Source organism: Labeo rohita, chromosome 3 (assembly GCF_022985175.1).
Source record: "Labeo rohita strain BAU-BD-2019 chromosome 3, IGBB_LRoh.1.0, whole genome shotgun sequence".
NCBI lineage: Eukaryota > Metazoa > Chordata > Actinopteri > Cypriniformes > Cyprinidae > Labeo > Labeo rohita.
In genome coordinates, this window is record NC_066871.1 from 4,110,524 (window position 1) to 4,119,277 (window position 8,754).

At 36.9% G+C, this 8,754-nt stretch overlaps 1 long non-coding RNA gene across 1 annotated transcript; it reads left to right on the plus strand.

Annotated features, from left to right (window-relative positions):
* Positions 1–445: 445 nt before the first annotated feature.
* Positions 446–1,541, plus strand: LOC127163138 (uncharacterized). Its single transcript, XR_007827454.1, has 4 exons — positions 446–584; positions 687–733; positions 818–918; positions 1,258–1,541. It is a non-coding gene; the product is annotated as an uncharacterized LOC127163138 (long non-coding RNA).
* Positions 1,542–8,754: the final 7,213 nt, after the last annotated feature.

The following is an 8,754-nucleotide window of genomic DNA, read 5'->3' on the forward strand; positions in this document are numbered from 1 at the left end:
GCTCTCACCATGTGAACACTAGTATGCAGCATTTTCACAATACAGTCAAAACAACTGAATGTGTAAAAAAAAATCATATGTGAATTAACTGGCTTTGGATACAAAAAAAAAAAAAAAAAAAAAAAAAAAAAAATCAAGCTCAAGAAATTTTTCAAATGTGATAGTTTTCTTTTCAACGGCATACTTACTGTAATAATTTGTGTAGATTACAGTAACAATTTGTTCCAAAGTGCAAAATACTTATTTAATAATTTATACATTTATTTAATTATTATTTAATTAGAAATAATTAATAATTGACATGTAAACCCTGATTGACTGCAGTAAGAGATCATGGTTCATTTGCTTTTACTGTGACACCCCTAACAAACTGATCATGTATCTCTGTTCTCTATGTAGGGAGGTCTCTTGAAGAAAACATAAGTTCAGAAGGTGATATGGCCCCTTTAAGAGCGTTTTCCCCATAGGCGAAAGTGGGCACGCTAGTAAATTTCCATGTGCTTTATAAGACAGAGAGGAGCGGCGGTTTGTATGGGCTACACGCTTTATTCCCATGTTGAGGTGTTGGGTTAGTCTCGAATACGGTAATTGTATTATTTGTGCTCTGCATGTTTTATCTGTTGGCACTCTTAAAGTAAAGTTTAGATCGTAACATCTTTTAAGGGTTTCTTTTTGTTTGTTTGTAGGCTGTTTTCCTTATGCTTGTGTGCAGGTGCAGGGTATTAAGCACGAGGTAGGTCGAGTCGATCTCATTTTACCTTTTGGGGTTGTAGTTTGGATTAGATTTGTTTTCAGCATTTTAAGGTTCTATTTATAGGGTGATTAGACCTTCCTGTCAATTAGCTGGTGGGGCTGGTGGACGCAGATTTAGTGACCACTGAAAATGGTGCTGTGACGTCGTTTTACTTAAAAGCATCGGTAGGATTTTGTGTGTTTGAGTCATTTAGTTGGTGGGGTGGCAATATTTATGTGAAATGTAATATTGTTTATTTTTTATTTATGTATTTTTTTAGGATTTGCTGTTTAGTTGCCACTGCTGTCTTTCTCTTCCTAATTGTTTTTTTTTATATGTAATATTTGTTTATTTTTATTGTGGTGTTTTGTGAATTAACTTGTGATTCTTAGATGTTGAGATTCAGTGTTTGTAACTGAGCTGGTGTTCTTTTAAGTGGGCTGTATCGTTGATTTAATGGTCGGTTTTCTGAACATTCTAATTGTGTGGAACCCAACTAATTCTATTTCCTTTTGTTATTTTAGCGGAGCACTCAGGGGTGCTGGTTAGATCTCGGGTGTGGTCCCTTTGGCGGATATCCTTCGATTGCACTGCATGTTCACTGCGTGTGGTGTAGATATTTTCTTTTGCTGTGTGTGTGTGTGTGTGTGTGTGTGTGTATGGTGGTTTATATTCTTTTTCTTTTACAGGCACGCTTGCGGGTCAATTCCACTGGGTTAGTAGTGTGGGTTCATGCCAGTGACCGGACAGTTTCTCCCGGGTGTCCGCTTGTTTTCTTGTTTTGTTTTTGTAGTTGGTGTTCCCTTTCCATAAGAATGCAACCCACTGTGTTTCATTTAGTAAACACTAAATGAATCTTTTATAAAGGGAGTGTGTCTTTTTATGTAAAATTGTCAATAAATTGTAATCTTTTGTTAAATGAGAAATTCGTCTCTGTTCCTTTTATTGGGTTAGCACACATGGAATCTGTGCTTATAACTTAACTGAATATTCCCTGAGGAGAATAAGATTCAGGGTGGCGTAGTCGGGCTATGATTGGTTGGGTCTGTTATTATTTATAATATACCCCCCCCCCATGCTACATCTACATGCATCCGGACTCTTCAGCAACAAAGTCAGTACAAGTAACCATTTATCAACTATTTGGATGCGTTTTATATCTATCTATCTATCTATCTATCTATCTATCTCTACATCTATATCTATGAAGAGTTCAGATGGAAAACCAGCTAAAAGCCATCTTGGTCAAAAATGAGATAATTAGACTGAGTGAATGCTCCTGATACATTGTATACATCCATCAAATACTTATACTAAAAACTTGCTAAATTCCAGCCTCAGCCCAATCAAACGTAACAGTGTTTACATAGAAACCTATACAAAGTAGCCAGAAAGAAATGCTCATTTTAAAGAAATACATCAGATAGATTTAGAGGCTTTTACATCTGAACTCTTCATATATAATCAACAATTTTTTTTTAAAAGAGTGCAATAAAAAAGCACACCTTGCTGAACTAAATTATAATATTTCCTGTTTCCATTGGCTCATTTCTTTTCAAAGATTAGCATGCATAGCCATTGAAGCATATAAAGCATTGCATCACTAAGTACTGATAAATCTATTGCCATCAAGCATTCAGTATCACAAATATGATAAAGCACTGATGATCCTGGTCATTCTTCAAGCCCTTCTCAACCTAAACTCATCAGTGTCCTGGAATTGAAAGTTTTTCCTCCAGGCATTTATTTAATATGAGCATAAGTCACATCATTAGATCCAGAACCTGAAAATATAGAAAAAAAAAAAAAAAAAAAAAAAAAATATATATATATATATATATATATATACACATATACATATATATATATATATATATATATACACATATACACACACACACACACACATATACATATACAGTGGGTACGGAAAGTATTCAGACCCTCTTAAATTTTTCACTCTTATATTACAGCCATTTGCTAAATTCATTTAAGTTCATTTTTTTTCCTCATTAATGTACAAACAGCACCCCATATTGACAGAAAAACACAGAATTGTTGACATTTTTGCAGATTTATTAAAAATGAAAAACTGAAATATCACATGGTCCTAAGTATTCAGACCCTTTGCTCAGTATTTAGTAGAAGCACCCTTTTGATCTAATACAGCCATGAGTCTTTTTGGGAAAGATGCAACAGTTTTTCACACCTGGATTTGGGGATCCTCTGCCATTCCTCCTTGCAGATCCTTTCCAGTTCTGTCAGGTTGGATGGTAAATGTTGGTGGACAGCCATTTTTAGGTCTCTCCAGAGATGCTCAATTGGGTTTAAGTCAGGGCTCTGGCTGGGCCATTCAAGAACAGTCACGGAGTTGTTGTGAAGCCACTCCTTCGTTATTTTAGCTGTGTGCTTAGGGTCATTGTCTTGTTGGAAGGTAAACCTTCGGCCCAGTCTGAGGTCCTGAGCACTCTGGAGAAGGTTTTCATCCAGGATATCCCTGTACTTGGCCGCATTCATCTTTCCCTCGATTGCAACCAGTCGTCCTGTCCCTGCAGCTGAAAAACACCCCCACAGCATGATGCTGCCACCACCATGCTTCACTGTTGGGACTATATTGGACAGGTGATGAGCAGTGCCTGGTTTTCTCCACACATACCGCTTAGAATTAAGGCCAAAAAGTTCTATCTTGGTCTCATCAGACCAGAGAATCTTATTTCTCACCATCTTAGAGTCCTTCAGATTTTTTTTTTTTTAGCAAACTCCATGCGGGCTTTCATGTCTTGCACTGAGGAGAGGCTTCCGTCGGGCCACTCTGCCATAAAGCCCCAACTGGTGGAGGGCTGCAGTGATGGTTGACTTTCTACAACTTTCTCCCATCTCCCGACTGCATCTCTGAGCTCAGCCACAGTGATCTTTGGGTTCTTCTTTACCTCTCTCACCAAGGCTCTTTTCCCCCGATAGCTCAGTTTGGCCAGACGGCCAGCTCTAGGAAGGGTTCTGGTCGTCCCAAACGTCTTCCATTTAAGGATTATGGAGGCCACTGTGCTCTTAGGAACCTTAAGTGCAGCAGAAATTTTTTTGTAACCTTGGCCAGATCTGTGCCTTGCCACAATTCTGTCTCTGAGCTCTTCAGGCAGTTCCTTTGACCTCATGATTCTCATTTGCTCTGACATGCACTGTGAGCTGTAAGGTCTTATATAGACAGGTGTGTGGCTTTCCTAATCAAGTCCAATCAGTATAATCAAACACAGCTGGACTCAAATGAAGGTGTAGAACCATCTCAAGGATGATCAGAAAAAATGGACAACACCTGAGTTAAATATGAGTGCCATAGCAAAGGGTCTGAATACTTAGGACCATGTGATATTTCAGTTTTTCTTTTTCAATAAATCTGCAAAAATGTCAACAATTCTGTGTTTTTCTGTCAATATGGGGTGCTGTGTGTACATTAATGAGGAAAAAAAAATGAACTTAAATGATTTTAGCAAATGGCTGCAATATAACAAAGAGTGAAAAATGTAAGGGGGTCTGAATACTTTCCGTACCCACTGTATATGACAACTATTCATATATTCACATATATGACGATTGATGTTTTTAGTTTGACACTTACCTTGATCGGTTTCCAAATTCAGGTTAGAGTAAACGCAGTCACAACTCTCAGTGTTGTTCCCTAGAACATGCCAGAAGTGATGTTAAATATATAAATAATCATTTTATTAATTTTATTTATTTAAGTTAATCTAAATGAGCTCTATATAAACTTGTAATTTACATGCAATGATGTTTATGGATCAGATGAATTTCACACTGAACAGCCACAAACAGGTGTATAGTAAAATACTATGGCGATTTTTCTTACTATTTAGAGTTGTAGGAGAAATGAAAACTAAGGAGGCTACTGTCATGATCATAAAATCAGAGCAGAAACTTTTGTTTCAGTTTACCTTTGATTTCTTTCTTTTTCTTCTGTTTCTTTGTAGATTTGAGTTCAATCTCAGCATAGGTGAGTTCAGAAGGCTTGCTTACACTGTCTACAGTGAATAATAGACAAAGGAATAAAACCTTGATAACAACTTATATATATATACACACACACACACACACACACACACACACACAAATATACACAGATAAAATATAGATTGGAAATACTTTGAATTATATTTTTACCTGTGCTTATGTCTTTATGAATTGTTACATCGACAGTATCATAATTATGAGCAGTTCCTGTAATAGATTAATATGTTAATTACTTTACAATATATTAATTGTTTTGTCATTTTTGCATCTTATGTTTATAAAACTTGACGCCAATGAGTGTTCACACGGACACTGACTTAAAATAAAAAGCACTAGAGGTTAATTATTTAATGTGCTATTTACATTCTAAATTATGGATAATATAATATATTTTATAAATACAAAATTAAAAAAAAACAACATGATACTCAGTTGAACTATGTCAAACACACAAATATCATATTAAAGTTGTGCAAAATGTTATTTAGTTAAAAGTTATTCCTAAGTGTCTTCAGTTTCAGCTTGTAAAGATGTTTGGGTATTTATTTATTGTTAACAGGTAAAGACTGACCAGACAGCAGTGTGTTGTATCCTGTTTCATTCTGCTCTGATGTCTGACTGCTGTTCTGCTGTTGACTGACACTAGAGGGAGACTGAGATCTTCCACCTAGTCAAACATACAATGAATATGAAGAACTAGGAAAACTGACTTCTAATCTCTTTCATCCATACATGTTTGGGAATGACAATAATGCTTTGGTGACATGTTTTGTCAATACTTTACAACAGGGCTGTAACCACCAATACCAAACCACTACATTATATTTCTCAGCAACAGGGAGCTAAAATCACTGTTTTCTAAGTAACTAAAATCACAGATTCATTGTTTGTAGAGAGAGAGGCACAGATGCAGGTAATTCACACATGCAACTTTCATTTCTCTCTCAAAATAGCCATATTTTCGATGGTGGTTATGGCCCTGATATAGCTCACAAAGTTTAGGATCAGAGTAAGTGTTAGCAAATGTGTTGTTGAATTTTTAATATAGCAGACAAACCTTTCTTGTTTCTGTAGCACCACAGCAGGACCAAGACAACAATGATCAAAAATGTGACAGTCAGTCCTGCAGCCACTCCAGTTATCATGGGACTAAGACCTTTAGATACTGAAGTTCTGGAGGAAGCTGAATTACAGGGATTTTACATTTAGATTAGTGCTGAAAATTATACAGAAACATTTCAGTAGTGTTTATTGATAGGATCACCTCTGACTGAGATCCAGCTCTTGGGTGACTCTCCTCTCTCTGGGTGTTTGCAGTAGTAGAAACCCTCATGTGACTTTGAGACATTAGAGATGATCATCTGTGTAGTTTGACTCTGGAGGAGTGATTCATCTTTATAGAAATCAGCTCTGAGGTTTGGTGGGGTTGAATGTTTATATAAACAGTGTAGAGTCAGAGTATCTCCTTCAGTCACAGGATGAACAGGACTCTCCAGAATCACAAAAGCTAAAGAAACAGAGGAAATAAGAACTGAATGTAAAATAATAAGATTATATGAACAATATGCTTAGAAACAAAAGCAGATTTTTTCTGACTAAAATAGATTATTAGTACATCTTACTCATTCAGTGTTTTTTGCCCACTGATGCTTCCTGCAGTTATTAAATCAACCTGATTTATGCATTGATTGTAACTTCCAGCGAAATTAATAAATACAGAAACAGACTCACAGTGTACAGTGATATTAACAGGATTGCTGTTCTTTCCAGATTTAGACTGACACCAGTACACTCCAGTGTCTGATGTGGTGGTGGTGCTGATTGTACATGTAGATCCTGTTTGTGATCCCCACACTGATGATGAACAATCATCAAGCTGCTCATTCTCTGTGTATCTTCTCACTGTCCATCTGTCAGAGTTACTCTGGTCCTCACAGCTCAGGGAGAGAGAGACAGATGAGAAGTGTTGAGTTCTGCTGGGACTGATGATCAGAGACACTGGGGGAGAAACACCTGAGAAGACAATTAAAACTTTATATTGGAAAGGTTTCAAAACAAAATTTAAGCATAAAAACTCTCTTACGCCTAAAAATTTTTTTAGGCCTATTTCAGTGTTTTCCTTCAAGTACACTTATAATACTAATAACTAATTGTGTTTCAATTAATAGCACACTCTCCCACATGGTTGTTTCAGGAGTGTCTCATTAACACTGATTTAGTTTGAACTCACCAGTGACCCATAAAATTTGTTTGTTGCTGTGAGGTTGTTTCAATAGGCTGGTTTTCAGCACACTCTGCTCTGCACACATAAACTCCTTTAGTGTGATTTAGAGCCCAGCAGAACTTTGTTACAGTGTAGTTTTTTCCTCCAGCTCCTCTGCTGCTGTCTGAGAGCAGCTTATAATGATCACTGCTGTCTGAGAGCAGCTGATTACGATTAATATATTCTGCAAAAAGTGAGAATGTGTAGTTGTCAAAATAAGTAGCAGTTTTATTATGATCCCTTATGCTTTTACAGAGGATTGACTGGTAATGCAGGACTGAGTGTCTGTCTGTGGTGGGTCTCAATGCTTGGGGCTCATCAGAGTTTAGGCATGTGCACCACATACCTACTTCGTAATGCTTGTTCAGACATATTAAATAATAAGTTTTAGTTTTATAAAACCAGTTTATGCAAAAGTTCCTAAATGAACCTGTAACTTACCTGATGAAACAATTAGAGTGAACCAGCTGAATGTCCAGCCTGTAGAGGAACCATTAATCTCACAGATCAGAGTCACTGGATCTCCTTCAGTCAACCACTTCTGTGGAGAAACACTTAAAACGATCTGGGCTTCACCTGAAATAGAGAAATCGCCAATTAATTGCATGTTGAATGTTTGTGTGTGAAAGTGTTTGTTTGTAGAAAGAGATCAAACTCACCTGATACTGTCAGTGTAACTCCATCACTGTGTTGTGAACTGCGTGATCTTTCCTTCTCTACTCCAGAACAGGAGTATTTACCTGCATTAGACTCAGTAACAGACCTGAATGTGTGTTCCTGTAGTTTACTGAAAGCACTGAGTGAACTGTCTTTATACCAGCTATAATGCCAGCTAGTGACTCCTTTTCCATCAATGTCACATGTGAGAGTGACTGTGTCTCCTCTGAACACATGTTGATCAGGTTTAATAGTCACTTTGGGTTTTGGTTTTTCTGTACAACAACAATTCACAATGAAAATAATGTGCTGTTTTTACTGTATAAACACATTTACTTGATTGTAAAACACACAAGCTAATTTAGGTTAGACTAAAATGTTATTCTTTATAACTGGTATAGGTACTTATTCAGTATCCTTTAAAATCATTTATGCAATATGTAATGAAAAATACTTTCCGTATATTGTCACTGTTACTGGTTTACTGTAAGGTGTGTAATCTCCTCCTCTTCGTGCTCTGCACCTGTACTCTCCTCCATCAGAGACTTTTTTAGTTGAAGTTGCAGTTTCATTAGATTCATTGTTAGAGTCGTTACGCCAAAGAAACTCCCATCCATCCCATGACTGAGCCACTTCACATGTCAGAGTAACTAATTCTCCAGTGAACACTGGACTTCGTGGCCACACAGTCAGAGTTGGTGTGGGAAAATCTGTGATCATCATTAGTATCATGAGTTGTGAAAGTTTTTCAGCAGAAGATCACATCCTCTCACTAATAAATCATTAAGGCCAACTTCAAAAACAACAACTGCTATAGCAGCAATTACGGGGACAAGTGAGGTCAACATTAATTTAGCATAAAGCATTTTAGCTTTGCATAAAGCTTTATGTTTTTAGCCCAGAGCTTGACCCAATGTGTCACACCACCTACCAGCGTTGTTAACTCTCAAGCATGTCTTGGGCATTTTTATTTGGTATTTGGTGAGATTTACTTGGGCAGTGTGAGAGCGTGAGTAAGAGCCTGAAAGGCTGTTTTTCACACACTTAAAAGAGAAGTTCATTTCCAGAACAAAAATTT